Source organism: Myotis nattereri (genome assembly GCF_964212035.1).
Source record: "Myotis nattereri genome assembly, chromosome: 14".
Classification (NCBI taxonomy): Eukaryota; Metazoa; Chordata; class Mammalia; order Chiroptera; family Vespertilionidae; genus Myotis; species Myotis nattereri.
The window spans coordinates 31,599,436-31,619,245 of NC_138089.1; the positions used below are offsets into that span (position 1 = coordinate 31,599,436).

General features: G+C 47.5%; 1 pseudogene across 1 annotated transcript; it reads left to right on the forward strand.

Moving 5' to 3' along the window:
- The first annotated feature begins 5,265 nt into the window (after nt 1-5,265).
- Nucleotides 5,266-13,398, forward strand: LOC308529397 (CBY1-interacting BAR domain-containing protein 1-like; annotated as a pseudogene). Its single transcript has 4 exons — nt 5,266-5,274; nt 5,505-5,691; nt 12,307-12,538; nt 12,718-13,398. The product of its transcript is annotated as a CBY1-interacting BAR domain-containing protein 1-like (transcript).
- The last annotated feature ends 6,412 nt before the right edge of the window (nt 13,399-19,810 follow it).

Genomic DNA, 19,810 nt, shown 5'->3' on the forward strand with positions numbered 1-19,810 from the left:
GTAATGTTCTTTGCCAGCCACCCCCCCCCCGCCCCACACACACACACACCCACCACACCCCATTTTAAATATTACGGTCCTAATTAGAGTGGATGATTGTTGAATGGCCAAGCAGGCGGACAGGCCGTGATCACACTCCAGAGGCCCAGCCTCTCTCTTACAAAATGGGACTCTTTTTTTTTTTTTTTAACACCATCCAATGATGTCACCCGTTTGCGGTTTCTCTGGGACTTTATTAAAATGTTTGTGACGGAGCCAATGTAAACCATCCTAAATCCAACACAGAGCTGAAAGGACTGATTTTAGGGAATGCGAAGATATGGATCATTGGGCCCGTCGAAGCCCCATCTTGAGCCAATTATTGGTGTCATCTTGAGCCAATTTAATCAATCCAAGAGGGATTGGGGGGTAGAGGGGGGCGCGGGCAAGGGTTGTGAGCGTTGGTCAGACACGCTGGCTCGATGCGTGTGTCGTGAAGCAACTAAGCCCAGCTTTGTGGGTTTCGGCTGCTGCTCCAACCTGCATTTTTATCCCAGGGTTCCCTCTTTGTGTCCACTTTCAGCCTCATTACTGGGTTTGTTTGAAACTGCTGAGTAGTGCTGGCCCAGGTTTGAGAGAGAAAGCCCCAGAAAGTCTTCAAGGCCATTGGGGAGACAATGTCAGGGATGCAGAACCCCCCAGACAGACACTACTGACATCTGAGCCCCTTAAGGGACCCAGGGAAAGATAGGCTGGACCCCGAAAGGACCAGGAACAGTCAGAGTGGGGAAGCTCAGGAGCAGGTAGCCAGTAAGAAGTCCCGAGTATTTATCTATTTTTGAGTTGTTCTTTCTTTTTCTTTTTTTAACTTGGGCGTCCAGCAGTACAAAGCACACACTGGCTGTTTTCTCACTTGAAAGACACTGACTGGGAGAAGAGACCCAGTCACCAGCACTGCACATATGTGGCCACGTCAAGAGCTGAAGTACCACCAGCTTCGTTTCACATCTGTGCCTTGAATGGGTGACACAAATACAGGTAAGACACACATAGAAAATTATACATTTCTTTACAAACCCACAGAAAATGGTGTGGCACAAGATTACCATGCCTCTTATGTTATTACTAGAGACCCGGTGCACGAAATTCATGCACCGGAGGGTGGGTTCCTCAGCCCGGCCTGTGCCCTCTCGTCCAGAGGAAGTGGGCCTAACCTGTCAGTTGGGCATCCCTAGCACTGCCACAGAGGCAGGAGAGGCTCCCGCCACCACCTCTGCACTCGTCAGCCGTGAGCCCAGCTTCTGGCTGAGAGGTGCTCCCGGTGGGAGTGCACTGACCACCAGGGAGCAGCTCCTATGTTGAGCGGGATCAGGCCAAAAACAGCTCTCCGACAGCCCCCAACGGGTCCCGGATTGCAAGAGGGCACAGGCCAGGCTGAGGGACCCCACAGGTGCACAATTGGGGTTGGGGAGGGACGTGGGAAATTGGCCAGTAGGAAAGGGACTGCAGGAGGGCTCCAGGGCGTGTCCGGCCTGTCTTGCTCAGTCCCGATTGGCGAGACCCCAGCAGCAAGCTAACCTACCAGAGCATCAGCCCCCTGGTGGTCAGTGCACGTCATAGTGAGCAGTTGAGCAGCCTTAGCATATCATTAGCATATTATGCTTTGATTGGTTGAATGGACAACCGGACACTTAGCATATTAGGCTTTCATTATATAGGATTTATCTACATCTTTATGTATATTTTCCATGCTCCAAAAAGGACGTTAGGGGTGGTACCCCAGACCTGAAATATTTAATTAGCTGCCCATCCTCTCTCCTGGGCTATCCTCCCAATCCAGGTTCAAAGGGCTGCATCCCCTCCCCTAAGACACACCCTTCACATGTTTTATGCTATAGAAGGAGGCTAGGCTGTCTAGTGTGTGCACTTTGTGTGTTTTGATGGATAATATCCATGAGCATGCTCGCTCAGTGTCCAGACTGCTGTTTGCCTTGGACATGGCACTCTGCAGGCCGGCAGGTTTGGAACGGTTGCCCCGGCAGGGAGCCTGGTCACAGTACATCTTTGTGCGAACTCCAGGCCAAGGGATGGAATGTGGGCCCAGAGCACAGTTGTTTTCAACCCCACAGAATGGACGATAAAGGCCCTCCTGAGTTCTGGAATGCACCTCGCTGTCAGTTCACAAAGGAGGTATCCAAAATATATGCGTCAGACAGCCTGACGTTCCCAAATGTAATCACTTTAAAGAACCCTGTCTCCCTGCCCAGCTGGTGTGGCTCAGTGGTTGAGCATCAACTTATGAACCAGGAGATCACAGTTCGATTCCCAGTCAGCACACATGCCCAGGTTGCAGGCTCGATCACCAGTGTGGGGCGTGTAGGAGGCAGCTGATCAGTCATTCTCATCTTTGATGTTTCTATCACTCTCTCCCTCTCCCATCCTCTCTGAAATCAATAAAAAATATATATATATATATATATTTTTTTATTGCTTAAAGTATTACAAAAAAATATATATTTTTTTTAAAAAGATTTTTTTAAAAAGAACCCTACCTCCCTATCATTGAATTATTTTCAGAAAACAATGTGTGTTGAATTTATCTCTTCCCATAATGTGCTAACTGGACGCTGTTTTGATGATAACTAATTTTCCTTCTATTCTAATTTGATTCCAGAGACTTTAATTGCTACACTTGCAATTTCTATAAACCTGGCGGGCTTGTGTTCAAATAAAGCCCAGAATGAACTTCAATCATTGCAACCTCCAAGGAAAGAGCAGAACTTGCCACTGTGTGGGCTGGGCTGGCTTGGTCTCCAAGTCAGGATCTCCACTTGAAAATGTGTTAGTCTGTTTAGAAGCCAGGCTAATCCTACCTTTCAATCACGGGAGGAAATGGATTTTAGATTCAAGACTCAAGGTGGGTCCCTCCGAGTGTGAGGATCAAACGCTCTGGTGCTTTCAACAAGCAAATGCTACTGCCTGTCTCGAGGCGGAGGCCAGCGGGACTGCAGGGTTTATAAACAACACTCCGCTATTTATTGGAGCTGCCCACCCGAATCCAAATCTTCCTCTCCTCAATAGCGGCCTACTTACCACAGTTTAAATGGGGCTCTGCGGGCTGCCCGGGTCTGCAATTTATTACTTGCTGCGAGAGCTCAGACCCAGACTTTCAATGTCCCCAGTTGAAAGTTTATCCCAGTCAGGACAGAAAATTATTCTCTCTGCCTAGGTTGAAGCACATTACTTCTTTATTGAATTAATTATGATAAGGATCATAACTTTAAACGAGGGGTGAGGTGCTGGCTTTCCGCTGGGATTGCTTGGAGCAATTTTCATCCAAGCATTTTTGTGGAGTTATTGAGTCTGGCAGGTCTGAACTTTGGAGAGGAGTAACTTTCTCCAGAACTTGAAAGGGGTTGGACATTGATCCAGGCAAAGCTGTACCAGATTCCATGTCTTGAGACAGGGAAATTTGCACTGCATGCTGAACAAATCACTGCGGGACCGGATGAAAGACAGCTTGGGAACTCCTCATGTGGCCTCGAGCTTGGCCGTTCCCTGACGGAGCTGGCCCGAGGAGGGCAAGGGACAGACAGGGACAGAGAGGTCCCCAGCCAGCCCGTCTTCCCCTGCCTCCTAATCTTCCAAGCTTAGGCTGCGAGGTTTTGCAAACAACATGCCTGATCCTGACGCCCAGGGGGTAGTGGGTGGGATCGGCAAAGGACACTGGCTGAGGTCAAATGCCCTGGGTCTGAACCCTGCTTCTGCCCCTTCCCAGGGGTGGAATATGAAGACTGGCCCTCCCCTTCTGGGTCTCAGGCTGCACCACTGAACTATTTAAAGCGTGTTTCTGTATAACATACAGTTAAAACCAAGAAGGCCGGCCCAGGTATATGTGGATTTTTTTCAATATATTGTAAGTGCATTTTCTTTTCCTATGATTTTCTTAATAACATTTTCTTTTCTCTAGCCTACTTTATTATAATACAGTATATAATGAATAAGACATATAAAATATGTGTTCATCAACTGTTCATGTTATCAGTAAGGCTTCCAGTCAATAGTAAACTATTGAGAGGCAAAAGTTATATGCGGATTTTCCACTATGCTGTGGGTCAGCACCCCAAAATCCCATGTTATTCAACTGCATATTACATATAATATATAAATATTTTACACACATGTGCATGCGCACAGACACACACACACACCCCTAGTACTTAGGGGGGGCTTATTTAAAAGTAATCATGATTACTCATATCATTATTATCAGGAAAATAGAAAAGTTAAGCCAGACCAATATCTCGTATCTGTTTCAGCTAAAATCTCCCAACTCCTACCCAGGTGACAACAGTGTGGGTCTCGGGCATGGCCCCATGTGGTCTCCATGCGGCCAGCTGGCCTGTCCCTCCCCGCTCCCACCCCCCTCCAGGCTCAGAGGGTGCCCTGCCCCACCCCCAGTGCTGCGACCTGGCATGGAAGTCCCCCAATCTGCCTCACCCAGCCTAGGTGCTGGTGGACCCTCAGGAACAGGCCTCGCCAGGGAAGAGGGAGCCTGTGGCTCAAAGTTGGGTGACTGTCTAATTTACTGTCCAAATGAGGCCACTTTTAACAGTGAAAGGGGCACTGATAACAGTTACCCCAGAACAACATGCATAACCAGGACTGTGTGGCCCCGGGATGCATGGGTACTCACTCTCAGACACCCCAGGTCTGAGGCCCTGCTCCCCTCTACAGAAATCTAAGTCCACCTCTTCAGAATGACCTCCTCTGATGACTCCGGACCTCTCAAGGCCAGGTAGTCTGCAGGCCCCTGAACAGCCGCACCCAACTTCCAGCCATGCGCCAACTACTCAGTGTTTTCAATGCCCCTTCACTGTTCCTGCCAGCTGAGTGACTCTGGAAAAGTGGCTGATCAAGCCCAGTGTCTAAGTTGTCTCTTAGGATTTAAAGAGGGGACCCCTGGGAGGACCAAGAGCCCAGGCTCATTGCACCCCCTCCCCAGTCTAAAGCCCTAGGTGCCCAGACCATACCTACCCCCAACATGCTCTTCCACATCCCGGCTGATCTCAGCAATTCTGACAGCCTGGGCAGCCACCACTCAGGCAATAGTTACAGTCACATGGTCTCACTCGGGGTCTCCGTGTGACCTTGTTGGAGCCTCACTGGGCGAGGACACAAATAAGTGAGACACAAATAAGTAACTTGCCCAGGTTCTGCATGGAAGTGGCCTAGCCAGGCTTTGACCCCCAGCACCTGCAGAGGCCTTAGGAGCAAAGATTCACGATGTATGGGGTGAGATGCGCTTAGGTTAGGCCTAGATTCCAAGCCTGACTTCACCAATTCCCAGCTGTGTCCCTGGGCAAGTTCCCTTTTGTAATGAGTTAATTTGACTGAGGCTTGTTCTAGGACCAAAAGGGACAATGAATGCATAGGTACCTTATAAAGTGCGGGGCCAAAGCAGTTTATTAATGTATCTGCTGCAACAGTCCCACCTGCCAGTGACTCCTCCACTGTGTCCCCAGCAAGATGCCATATGCCTGGTCTGGACCACGCTGTCCAGAGTCCTTACCCTCAGGGCCCTGCCCTCAGGGGCTTGGGGGCCTGGCCTTGAGCCCCGGTCCCCTCAGAAGGTCCCCTCTGCTCTGAGAGTGGAGCTCGCCATCCCAGGAGCTCCAACCATCAGGTCCTGGCAGAGGCAGCCCCATTTTGGTGAGGTTGTATGTCGGCTTCCTCCAAGTCTTCCTCCCAGAGATGTGCCTGCAGTGGGGCCACCAGTGTTGTCCAGAGCTACATCTACCAGGCAGCCGGCCAGTTAGCCAACGGAGTGGCCAGTGGGCTCCATTGCTCAGCTGGCCAGTGCACTGAATGTCCACCGGAGGCCCTCTGCGGGCAGGACACACGCCTCTGAGATATGGCTCATCCTTCTACCTTCCTCTCTCCCCCCAAAAAGTGTACTTTTCCTCCTACTCACCGCTCCCCCCCATGGAGCCCACATGGTGTGGGCTATTGGAGCCCCAGCTAAATGGGGCGAGCTACCGTTTTAATCCGTCAAAGAAAGTGTACCAGAGCTGGGAGCAGGCAAGGTCTGGCACAGGGACAAGGAGCAGGGACTGGGCTCATGTGGTCTGCGGGCAGCCTGTCCAGCCTCATCCCTCAGAGCCAGTCCCTCAACCCTTGTGCCTGCCCGGCCACATCTCTGCGTGAGAAGGGTCCCTTCCTCCAGAGGGTCAGCCAGAGGTGAGCGTAGGACAGATAGCAGGCTTCTCAGCTTCTTGCAGTGTGAGGTGGGCACTAGATTATTACACCTCAGAGGGATACAGGCCGAAAATATCAGGTTCCAGGGGGGTTTTGAGTGACATGGAATGTGACAGAGCATGGCTGTCAGCAGGGTGGCCTGTCCTGCCTTTCAGCACCCATTCTCATTCAAGGGTCCAAGCTTCTCGGAGAAAGATATAAACTTGTTCACACTAAAATGTGAATGATCAAATTTTCTTCATGCATTACACTTCAGAAGAGTTTTCACGGAAAGTACGTAAACAGAAATTTCCAATATAACTCTTCAGACATTACCTTCCATACAAATGCACACACACACACATGCACACACACACACACACGACTCTCCATACAAACCAAACTACTTAGTATTTCCTGAACCCCCAGGCCCTCTCTCCCCACCAGGTACTTATATTATCTACAATCCATTAAAGCATTGCCCCACTTTGTTTCCCTCATTATCTTCGATGAATCCTTCAAATGAATCCCAGTGGCCACCTCGTCCAGGAAGCTTTCCGTAGGCTCCCTCTCTCTAGGCTGCATGAGGAGTTGCTCCATGGTGTGTCCTCTGTGCCTCCCTCCAGCAGAGCCCTCCCCCTCAGCCCACCCTGAGCTGTCCTCACCTGTTTCCTGACCTGACTCTCCCACTAAACTGTCAGCTCCTGAGGGCAGTATCGGGGCTCATTTTCCATTTCATCCCTGAGGCCCAGCACACGGCTTGCTTGGCACAGACTAGGTTCTTGGAGGATGTTGGCTGGATGAAAAAGTGACAATCTGCATCAAGGAACCGTCTTTCTTCCTGAGTAATGAAGGCAGAGCCCCTGCCAGGAGCATATACAGCCAAGCACACGTGGAGGAGCAAAGTGTGGCAGGGTTGTGCACGCACACACACAGGAATCCACACAGACACAGGCTCCTCCTCTGACCTAAAGGCACTCATCATTTCCTGAGAATCACTTTGACTATAGCTGGGAAAAAAGAAACAAACAAGATCAAAGGCTGGAAGAACTGGTGGAAGACACTGTGCCTCTCAGCATGCCACTGGGGTCCCCAGAGGTATATCAGCTGAAAATTGTTCGAATTAGCCTGTAAACAAATATGCCATGCCAAGCTGTGACCTCTCAGACCCAAAGCAGTCCCCGCCCTCCAGGCTTGAGGGCTCCCAGCCCACCTCACGAGGTCCCCACGGGGCAGGCTGATGGCTTCTCACCCACACCCATTACTATGACAGCCCGTGCGTCCAGCCCACCCGTTTCTGTCACTTGAGCCTAAAGCAACATCTCCTCCTTTCTGCCACCCTCAGCAACAAGCCTGCTGGGAGCCAGGGCACACCCAGGATGGCAGGAGCTGCCCAGGGTGCACTTGCCCCAGACCACACATGGGTGTGCCCACCTTCCCATCCAGCCACACACCACACCCCTAGGAGACTGTGCAGTGAAGGGCCGAGAGCATTGCCCTGGAGGTGCTCCACTTGGGTTCGAATCCTGACTCCACTCACATTGACGAGCTGGGTGATCTTGGACAAGATACTTCACCACTCTGGGCCTCCATTTCCTCAGCTACATAATGGGAAAAATACTATATCTTATCTCATAAAATAGGATGAAGATCAGATCTACCTACTAGTAAAGAGCTCCTCACAGTATCCAGCTATGGTGAGCACTCAATAAATGTCAGCGGTCACTGTCACACCCCCCCACCTACAGAAATCTGCACTGCTGACCTGTGACTTCCCTGCAAGGAAGTCTTAGTCATGGGCTAAGAAGTTCCCTTCTCTGGCTCTAAGGGGCAACCACAGTGCCTGAAAGGCAGGGGCATGGTAAGGACTCACAGTCTTTCATTCATGCAACAAACATGAGTAGCCATCTACAATATGCCAGGTTCTGGGGAACCCGAGATGGGACAAGGTCCAGCCCTGCCTTCAGGAGCGCATGTCCAGTTAGCAGCACGGAGGGGGGAGCGGATAGTAACAAGTATGTTTTTTACCATAACTGGGGGCACGGGGAGAAAGATACAAACAAAACCCGAAGCTTGAAGAATGGGTGGAAGACACTGCCTCTCAGCATGTCATTGTTGCCCCCAGAGACGCATTACCTGAAAGTGCCATAGGAAGCGTGGGAAGGGGGGAGGGGTCAGTGAAGCGGGGAGGGGGATAATGCAGCCTCGGGAAATCACGGCAGGCTTCTTGTAGGAGGGAACATCTAAGTACTGAAGGCTGAGCATGAGTAGCCTATGAAGGGGTGAGGAGGGTGGGAGATGAACCAGGCTGCACTGGCTCAAATTAACTAACTCATGTTAACAACCATCACAACCAACAGTTCCATCTTCTGGCCATTTTCTCTGTGCCAGGGCCGCTGGCAAGCATTTTGGCCACATTATCTCATGGAAACCTCACCCTCCGCACAGAGGAGAGGGGACCTACAGTCCCTGCTCTGTGTTCTGTTCCTCAGGGGTGTCTGGAACTTGGGTACCCAACAAATATTTGTAGAACGAATAAAGGTCAGGCACCCCTAGGAAACTGGTTCTAATATGGTCCCCATTTTACAGATGGGGAAACAGAGGATGTCCCACAGCTAGCTGTGAGACGGAGCTCGGATTGGAGGGAGCTCTGTCTGGTGCTGGGCCAGGACTCTCCCAACTCAGTCTCACTGAGGGCACGCTTGGCCTGTAGAGACCTCTGCAGCCAAAGCAGCCACTCCCTCACATGCCCCTGAAAGACCATGTCATGGAAAATCACCCCACCTCTCCTCACAGTGGGCTCTGTGAGGAAAGCTAGCCAGCAGGGTGCCCATTGCCCACCCACCCCACCCCCATGCTGCTGGCTCTGCAGCCTGTGTTTACATTTCTCCCTCAATCTGGAGGCTGCAGATTGAAATTATCTCCTCTCCTATGTCAGCCCGTCCTGAGCCTCGCTCCCAGCCCCAGCACCTCCCAGCAAGCCTGAGGCAGCCACAGCTGGACTCTGATAAAGAAGGCTCTGTCCCATGGGTTTTTGATGGGGGGAGAGGAAGGGCTCACTCAGCCAGCGGCCCTCCCTGCCTGGGGACTGAGGGGAAGTGGAGGGATCCCCCATCCCAGCCACCTCTTGGGAAGCAGAGTCTGGCTGGCCCCAGGCCTCCACACTGACTTCCAGGGAAGTGGAGAGATGCAAGGCCTCCCTCACTTCAGACTCTGTTTCCTCAAGGCCGTCCTCACTATCTCTGTGATTAAAGTACTTGCTGTGCAACCCTGAGCCAGTTCCCGCCCCTCTCTGGGCCTCATTTTGTTCATCTGTACAGTGAGGGGCTAGGGTAGATGTTCTTGGGTGATGTGCAGGGATCTGCCTTGTGCCAGGCTCTTCTAAGCTCCCTGAGGCCAGTCCTCATTCTTATCTGCACCCCCGGCACCCAGCACAGTGCCAGACAGTCAGTAGGTGGGTGCTCAGGAGTGTTTGCTGACTGAATAAATTATGAATGTCTATCTGTCTCCCTGCCTTGCCAGTGATGTCTTCCCTTTCCCCGCCCTCAGGCTCTCATGAGCCCTAGCACACCTTGGAACCCATCTCCATACCCCACTGGCCAGCAACAGACCCCAGGCCATATCTCCATCTACAGAGTGATCTTCCCCATCCCTGCTGTCCATGTGGAGCCTCAACAAAAATCGCTTAGTGGGCTGAAGTGTCTCAATGAACACTAGCTATTACCACTATTATAGTGTCAGGTAAGTTCATTCACACTAACATCTTAATAGTCAATATTAAATGAACAGTTCTCTTTTCTAGAGGGGACGACCCCAGAGAACAAATCTCTAAGCATGTTATCCCAAGTGCTCCTTGATATCTAAAGAGACTAGCCTGGCTCCCAGTGTGAGAAGGAGGCAGGGCAGGCCTTCCAGCAGGGATGCAGGGTCCTGAGGCTAAGGTCCATGTCTCCAGACAGACAGAGAAGAGAGAGTTAGGGCAGGAGCTTGTCAGCCGGGCAGGCTCTAAGGACACATTCCTGTGCTGATGGGCCATGCACTTAGCATCACCTGGAATAGTAATGGCAATAGTGCCAAAGGTGGAAATGCAGGCAGAGAAGCCTGGGATGGGATCAGCATGGGCTAAGCCATGCGTATGCTCTTTTGCAGGAAGCCAAGCTTGGCTTAGAACCAGGTGCCAAGTACAAGGAATTTGCAAAGAGCTAAAACAGGCTGAGCAACATGTCCACAATATAAAACAATCACAGGCGCAGTGAGTGAGTGCTAGACTGTGGCATAGCTAGCATTGAACTCCTACTCATACTTCAAAATCCTGGTAAGGATTTCTACTCCTGGTAATGTTGTGGATTTGATATTCTAAAACAAACAAACTTCAGGTTTTAAAAAAAAAGTACTGGGTGAAATACACCAAACAATCTTTTTATATATTTTTTAAATTTGTTTCAGAGAGGTAGGGAGAGGGAGAGAGAGAAGAAACATTAGTGATGCACAAGAATCATCGATCGGCTGCCTCCTGCACACCCCCTTCTGGGGATTGAGCCCACAATCTGGGCAGGTACCCTGACTGGGACTCGAACCGCGACCTCCTGGTTCATAGGTCAACGTTCAACCACTGAGCCATGCTGACCAGGCTCAGACAATCTTTTTAAACGCAGAGCTGAACTTGCAGTAAGTAAAACAAGGACTCTCCAAAGGTCAGAGGTGAAGAGGAGATGGGCCTCCAGCCTGAAGGGTCAGAGCTGCCCCAGGGCGGCTCCAGGGCATTTGCTGACACCAGGACACTGGAGTCTCAGGGTTTATTGGCAACGCGGGAGACAAGTCCATGGCATATGTGTGATTGGATCCCCTATCCCACTCATCTCCCAAACACAGAAGTTATGGGAGAGGGCTACAGTGAAAAGATGGGCCAAAAAAAAAAAAAAAAAATCTGCCCACTATCAAAGGAAGAAAAGATAACTCAACCATTTTAGATCTGTAATTTAATCTTAGGCTCGTATCTAAGTGGGGAAAAGGAAAATAAGAGAATGAAGATTCTGCTGAACTCATAACCATAGCCTTGCACTCTGAAAATATGAGTTCAAATTTATATTATCTCCTCAGTCCAGAAAACCCCAAGAAGTTAAAGCTGTCTCAGGCCAGCAGTGCCCTGCAACACCTGGCAGAGGCCAAAGCTAATTGTCTCTGGAGGAGCACACCATCAATCCAGGCCCGGAGGTCCCTAGAGATCTCGGAGAGTCAAATCAGCTTGCAAAGAAGTGTAAGACACATGAGGAACCGCAGTGGGAATCCTCAGAAACAACCAATAGTAGAATTATACCTGACGGACTTTAGACACTGGAATAATTAGGTACAGTATATTAAATAAGAAAGTTTAAAATGTTGAACAAAGTAAAATAGAGAGCTGAAAATTCAAGCAAGAAACAGACTACTAAAAATGACCAGGCCAATTGGATGGATAGATAGATTAATGGATAGATAGATAGATATATAGATAAATAGATAGATAAAACTCCTTGAAACAAATTCAAATCATTGAAATTGAAAGCCCAGTGGAATTGGTTAAATGGTTAAATAGAGAATTCATGCACTGCAAGACAGATCTAAAGAAATTACTTATAGGGCAACACAGAGATAAAGAGATAAAAACATTAGAGACATGGACGATAGAATGAGAAGACCTAAATTATGTCTAATTGGAAATCCTGAATATGAGATTTAAGGACAAGCAATCTTTGAGAAATAATGAGTAAGAATTTTTCAAAATTGACAAAGGACATGAATCATCAGATTCAGGAATCACAAGAAATCCCAGCAGGATAAGTAAAAATGAAATCACATGTAGACACATCATAGTGAAACTGCAGAAAAACCTTTAAGAATGCCCCAGGGGAAAGACAGATTGCTTATAAAAGAACAAGCTGACCAATAACCACAAGAGTAGCCAGAGGCAGTGGGCTAACATCTCCAGCATGGTGAGGGAAAATAACTACCTAAATTCTAAATTCAGCGAACCTCTCACTCAGATATAAGAGGACAGTTCTCGGGCTCCTGGCGCCCCAGCACACCCAAGTGCCCCGAGCCTGGCCCCAGTCCAGGGTCCTGGCAGTGCTCAGGGCAAGGTGCTGAGGCACAGCTTGGAAAACCAGATGCTCAAGCCAAACAACTGCAAGATGCTGTCACCAACGCGGAGAAGCATCTAGAAGAGCTGTGCCAAAGCTTTGCTGCGTATGTGCAGGGAACTGCCGGACTGCGAGACAACACACACCTGCTGGTGAACCTCTGCATGCTTGCCAGGGGTGGGGACGTCCGGCCCAAGGGCCATGTAAGGCCCGTGAAATCATTTGGGCTGGCCCTGCCAAGGCATTAGGGGTGAGTTAATTAAATGTTTGACCAAATATAGCAGGCTAGTTTTTAAGTTGATAATTTTGTATGGGCCGAGAATGATGTTGATGTTATAAATATCCAAATGGCCCTTGGCAGAAAAAAGGTCCCCCACCCCAGAGAGACACCCCACATTTAAAGCAAGGCCTGAAAAACGGTGCTGGTGAGTTTGCCAAGCTTCAGGATTACCAACAGGCAGAGGTTGAAATACTTAAAGCTAAAGTAGCTGAACCATTGAAAGCTTATGGAACCATTGTAAAAAACGAAAGGAGCTGACGTAAAAGCAACATTAACAGCAAGGAATTGAGAAGCTAAACAATTAACTCAGCGAAACCCATCTGACTGACGTGTTATTTCACAGGCAGAAATGAACTTACAGAGAGTGACAATGGATGCTACTCGAACAACTCATCATCTGGAGGAAACAATTGACAATTTTGAAAAGCAGAAAATAAAGCATAGAAAGACTATATTTTCAGAATGTATCACTATTCAAATGTTATTTCACAGCATCGCTTCAGAGGTCCACATTGCTGCCTACTACAATCTACAAAAGATTGTTGAAGAAGATGATTTTGAGGTTTTTCTGAAACTCTCTATATCCACCAGGTTGTTCATCTAGACTAGATATTGCAAGAGCAAATTCAAAGTCACCTCTTCAGAGATCACTGTCAGCTAAGTGTGTACCTGGAACAGGAAAGGTATCTACCTGTTGACTAGAAGAATCAGCAAGCAGAAGATGATGGTGAAGAGGATGAAGCCTTAGATATAAAGACGAGGAAAATTAACTTTCTCAACTAAATTTCACATTTCCATTTTTATCTTAGATGACTGGAAATCCAGAATTACTGAATTGTAAAACTTTATACTGGCTTGGTACATTAAACCTCAAAATGAAATCTTACGGGAAATGGAAAATAATTAAAGGAAATTTACGCTGACAAAAATGAAGGCCTTAAAAACATTACACGCCAGTCATTTCAACATCCTGTCTAGCAGCCTGTGATCTTTTTATACAGGCTCAGTGGTCGACCTAAGAACCAGGAGGTCATGGTTGAATTCCCAGTCAGGGTACATGTCCAGGTTGTGGGCTCAATCCCCAGTAGGGAGCGTGCAGGAGGCAGCCAGTCAATGATTCTCTCTCATCATTGATGTTTCTATTTCTCTCTCCCTCTCCCCTCCTTTCTGAAATCAATAAAAAAATATATTTTAAAGTATTTCATATTAATTAATGCACTATACATAGTTGATGACAAAAAATGAAATATTTAACAATTCCACTTGCTTCTTTTAAGCAAAGACACCATGCTTTCATTACCAGAAAAAGGTCCTAGAGAGTCATTCTGATTAAATACAAATCCTATTCCTGTAAAGCAGGGGTCCTCAAACTTTTTAAACAGGGAGCCAGTTCGCTGTCCCTCAGACCGTTGGAGGGTCGGAATATAGTTTTAAAAAAAAACACTATGAACAAATTCCTACGCACACTGCACATATCCTATTTTGAAGTAAAAAAACAAAACGGGAACAAATACAATATTTGTATTTGCATGTGGCCCGCGGGCCGTAGTTTGAGGACCCCTGCTGTAAAGCCTTCACCAGAGAAGACGTTTCTTCTCCTTCCCTTTTTTTCACTTTTATTACAACTTGAAGTTTCATCATTTAATACATAATTTTACTTTTCAACAAGAGTGTAATCACTCTTTAATTAAAGGCAATGAAAACCCAGTACATAAGTGTTTTACAGCTCTACTTAAAACATAATTTTAGCTTTAGAAAGAAAGCCACATTCAGCCTGATTCTAATTTTAAAACAAAACTGATGTCAGGCTAAAGCTGTACATCGTGCTATGACTTTTGAAAAGCTAATTTGGTGGAATGTTGCCTAAGAAAACATCACAAAAAAACATAAATCATTAAAAACCTATGAAAATTTCACCAAATTACCATCTAATAAAGAAAAGAGTATACAATCACTCTTATTCCTGAAAACGTAAAACAATTAAAAGAGCCTTGCATTATGTCTGATGCTCTTGTTTCCTTGCAGGGGGAACTGTACTTTGTTATTTCATGACTCCCAGTCAGGCATATAAACATTTTGAAATTTATAAAATTATTTGGGAAAGCTACAAAAAGCAATGACTCACAACAGAAAAATACTTTCTGGGGGCAGGGGAAGAGTCAGAGGACAATACTGTGGATGGGTGAGTGGATAAAAAAGATGTGGGATATATACACACAATGAAACACTCAGCCTTAAAAAGGAAGGAAATCCAGCCATTTGCAACAACGTGGATAAACCTAGAGGACATTATGCTAAGTGGAATAAGCCATAGGCAGAGACAAATGCTGCATGATCTCACTTACATGTGGAATCTAAAATACTCAAACTCAGAGAAACATAGAGTAGAATTGTGGTTACCCAGGGGCTGAGAGGAGGAGAGAAATGGGGAAATGTTGGTCAAGGAGTACAAAGTTCCAGTTATGCAAGTTCTGAAAATTTAATGTACAACAATGTGACCAAAGTTAACAACACTGTCTTGTATACTTGTTTGCTAAGAGTTATCATCATGCAAAGAATACAAACACAAATAGTAATTATTGAGGTGATGGATATGTTAATTGGTTTGATCATGGTGAACATCTCACAATGTATACATATATCAAATCGTCAAGTTGTGCATCTTAAATATATACAATTTTAATTGTCAATTAGACCTCAATAAAACTAGAAATAAGAGGACAATAGCCTCTCAGACAAAGAACTGAGTTTATTACCACACATTTTCACTAAAGGACCAAAAGAAGAAAAATGGTTTCAGAAAGATCTTGAACAAGATGGAATTGAGATCAAAGAAAATAGTAAATATGTACACAAAGCTAAACAAGCATTAGTTCTATTAAATGAAAATAATGGCTCAGATTGGGACAAAAGATCATTTGAAATTGAATTAGTGGACAATGATAATAGTAAGACATGGGAGATGAGGGAAGGGTGATTATCTTTTTGTTTTACTATATTTTATTGATTTTTTACAGAGAGGAAGGGAGAGAGATAGAGAGTCAGAAACATCGATGAGAGAGAAACATCAATCAGCTGCCTCCTGCACATCTCCTACTGCGGAAGTGCCCGCAACCCAGGTACATGCCCTTGACCGGAATCGAACCTGGGACCCTTCAGTCCACAGGCCGACGCTCTATCCACTGAGCCAAACCGGTTTCAGCAGGGTGATTATCTTTAAGCATTAAAGGTATCTGCTGAAGTTTTTAAGAGTAACCACTAAAATGAAAGCTAAACTTTCCAACTCAAGAGAAGAAGAAATGGAATTTTTTCAAAAGTCTTAAAGTTAAACAAGACATGGATAGTTCCTGACTCTGAGGAGCTCAGAGTCTCCTCAAGGGGACTCTGAATGCAGGGAACAAGCAAATAAAGACATAATTCTACAGACGTGGTTTTTTGTGTGTTGTTTTTTTTATTGATTTCAGAGAGGAAGGGAGAGGGAGAGAAAGACAGAAACATTAATGATAAGAGAGAATCATTGATCGGCTACTGGGGATCCAGCCTGCAATCCGGGCATGTGCCCTTGACCAGAATCGAACCTGGGACCCTTCCGTCTGCAAGCTGATGCTCTATCCACTGAGCCAAACTGGCTAGGGCTACTGACAATGTTTTAAATGCACGATAAGGTCAAGTACTGATGAGAACACAGGGATATGGGTTGCAACAGTCACAGCTCATATGAGTGTAAATTGGTTCAATTGCTCTTAAGGGCCACTTGCCATTGGCTCCCCTGGTATGCCCCTCTCACTGCCAGGCCCTTAGAGCCATTCACCCATGTGCAGGTGTGTGCAAAGGATGTACATATGGGCATACTGCTGCAGCACTGTGAATACCAAGCCCCAGAAACTACCTACATACCTATTAATAAAAGAATGGGCAAAAGTGCCGTTTAGCTATGACAGAGAATATTTCTCCTCAGTAAAAGGAAGACAAGGTAGATGTACTATGTTCTATTATCAAATATCTAATATCAAATACTCACCCTACACACACACACACACCAGCACCACCACCACTCTTCCCAGGAAGGGCTCGTCCAAGCCCAGGAGAGGGCCGTGGCACCTCACAGATGCATAGTAAGTGTGAGCTGCACTGAGCTGAGCGAGGCCAAGCACACAGAGAGGGGTCAGGAGAAAGAGAGCGATGAGGAGCCAGGAGAAGCTTCCAGCAGAAAGAGAACAAGAGGGGAAGGAAGTCCCTGGCTGACACTATGGGGATGCACTGTCCACAGGAAAAGGGCAGACGCAGAGGAGAAACCCACAGACCCAAGCACAGCAGCTGCAAAGGTGCTCACACTCTGCCCAGGCCCACATCCAAGGGGATCTGGGCGTTGGGAACAGACCTGCCTGAGGGTAGGAAGAGAGGCTGGAAAAGGCCCAGGCAGCAAGCCCCGCCCTTGCCTCCTTCCCACACTATCAGCTCTCGTCTTCCTGTTTGACCAAACTTGTCAAGTGTGTTTTTGAAAGCTCCTATCTTTGGGAAGAGTTATGGGGGAGGGAGGAGTCCAGATCTCAGGGGCCACAGTGACCAGCCGGCCCACAGCTCTGCCTTGAACTCCCAAAGCGGGGAGGTCTGCAATGCTTGGGCCACAGGGCTCACTTCCTACCAGGCTTCTCTCCCATGGGAGGCCTAAGGGTTACATAAATCTTAGGGGGTGGGGGTGTCTGTATGCGTGTGTCTGTCTGCCTGTCTGTGTGTGTTTACGTGCCTGTGTATATGCGTGCTCCACTTCGACTCCTACCGGGCCACATATGAAATTGTCTCCCCCTATGTGCTGGGAACCTTTCTGGACACTGGAGATCAATCAGCTTCTTTCCGTGTCTGAGTCCTGCCTACCTCTCATGCCTCTTCACTCGCCACTCTGCTTTACATGGAAGGTCAGTACATCCTACACACGACAGGCCGCTTCTCGTGGCCACGCCCCCACGCAGTGCTGTTCCTGCTGCCTGGGACTCCTGTCCTCTCCTACCTGGCTAACATTTTTCTCTTTCAGATTTGGCTGGGGTGGTACTGTCTCCAAGGAGTCGTCCCTGTCACCCCTCCATCCCTAGCTGGGCTAGGTGTCTCTCTTCGGGACTTCATCACGTGCCGGGCTTACGTCTATTGTGAAACATACAGCAATACTAAAACCAACATCAAAGGGGTGCTTCCTGTGTTCCAGGAGTTGTCCTGAGCAGTTAACATGTATTAATGTATTTAATCTTCATAATATGCCTATGAAATGGGATAGTTTCTAGCTCCTGAAAGCCATTCTCTCTCTCTCTCTCTCTCTCTCTCTCTCTCTCTCTCTCTCTCTCTTTTTTTACTAACTTAGCTCTAATTCTGTTGGGAATAGCAACGTGTCCAGCTTACTAATCACATCTCATTCCTAATCTTGCAATTAAATTCTGACCAATAGGATGTAGGTAGAAGTCGTTAGGAAAGAGTTATGGGGAAACTCTTCAAAGGGTGACTGGTGAACCGGAAAGCACGTGTTGCCCTTCCCCTTTAATCCTTCTTCCAGCCTGGAATGTTAACATGATGGCTTGAGCCACAGCAGTCATCTCGTAACCACGAGGCAATCTTGAAAAAGAAGGCCAAAAATGATGGAACAGAAAAACAGAAGTAAGTTCTACATTTTATATGGCCAAGTAAACTCCTATCGGACCAAACCTCCCAGTGATAGTAACTATTAACTCTGGAAAAAATTAAAAATACAATTATCTAAAGTCACTGGAGAATAAACAAAGGCAGATTCTGGATGGGAGTTGATATTTGGAATAAGGGATTGGGAACAGGCTCCCATTTTTATGGCTTTTACTTGAACACAGTTCCCAGTCAGCTTAAGCGGCCACTGAGCGGAGAGCACCGTGTGGGGGACTAACGCTCTTATAAAAACCCTCAGTTTTCTGGGTTAAACAACCCAAGGAGAAAGCTTGGGGACACCTTAGCTGCTGGAAAGTGAAAGGGTAATTCTAGTAAGGAGAGAGCCCAAGAAATGAGCCCTGAATTCTATGCATAAGCTGTCAACCCCCTAGTGAGTGCTGACCCAGCCTTCATGGACCAGGCTCAGAGCCGCCTGGGGGTGAGAGAACTCGGAGATTTGCATTGCTGCCTCAGAAACAGTTTGCCCTTTGAGTCCAATCAAGTTCATTACCAGCTACAACAAAAAATCAACACTCTCTGTAAGAATATAACAAAGACCAGTGCCTCCACAATATTACACTCACAATGTCCAGGCTGCAATAAAAAAGATTAGTCAACATATATGAAGAACAGGAATACATGTCCAATTTGCATGAGATAAGACACAGATGTTGGAATTAGTGGACAAAGATTTTAAAGGCATTATTATATTTATGATCAAGGATGTGAAGAAAGCTCGGTAGTAATGAGTAAAGATGGGAACCGATGTTTGTGCTGCTGCCTTTGGGTGACTGTACCTGGAGAAGATGGGATACCGTGCAGAGCTGGGATTCAGAGGAGAGAGAGAAAGACAGGAGAAAGGAGGGAGATAAAGAGAAGAGAAAGGAAAAAAGAGGGCGAGGCGAAGAGGGAGAAAAGTACCAAACAGCAGGGGTTCCAATGGCTACAGAACAGCATCCCGAGAGGGGACAGCTGCCCCTGCGTCCTCACCACCGTGACCCGACAGTCGCCCTTTTCCAGGTCCTCATGCTGCCACTTCAGGGGCACTGTTCACCCTGCGACCCTCCGGCTCCAGCTTCCTCGGAACCTGCTGCACCCAGGCACGGACATGCCAATACTCATGCAACGTGCAGGGAGAGTGAACGGAAACAAACACAGGCCCTACTATGACGCAGGAGAGTTACAGGATAGGACTCGTCCTGTACAGCTGCAAAGCCCCTCCCATCCCCGCTCCCAGCTTCCATCCACGTGGTGGGCACCACCATCAAGCCTGAACCCACTGGACTTGCACCCAGTGGCCCCCAGGAGGGCTCCATCTAGACAGCCAGGCTACCAGCATTGCCCAACCACACCTTCATGTTGAGGTGCAACAGGGCTGTGTTTGTGTTGCGAGTGGTCTTGGGAGGACTCTGGGTATACTCAGACTAACAAAGAAGTTCAAGGTTTGGTTTCTGCAAGCACAACACCCAAGTCGTAGCCCTTTGTTCACTGGCAGCAGCAAACAGAACAAACATCAACATCAGCACCTGAG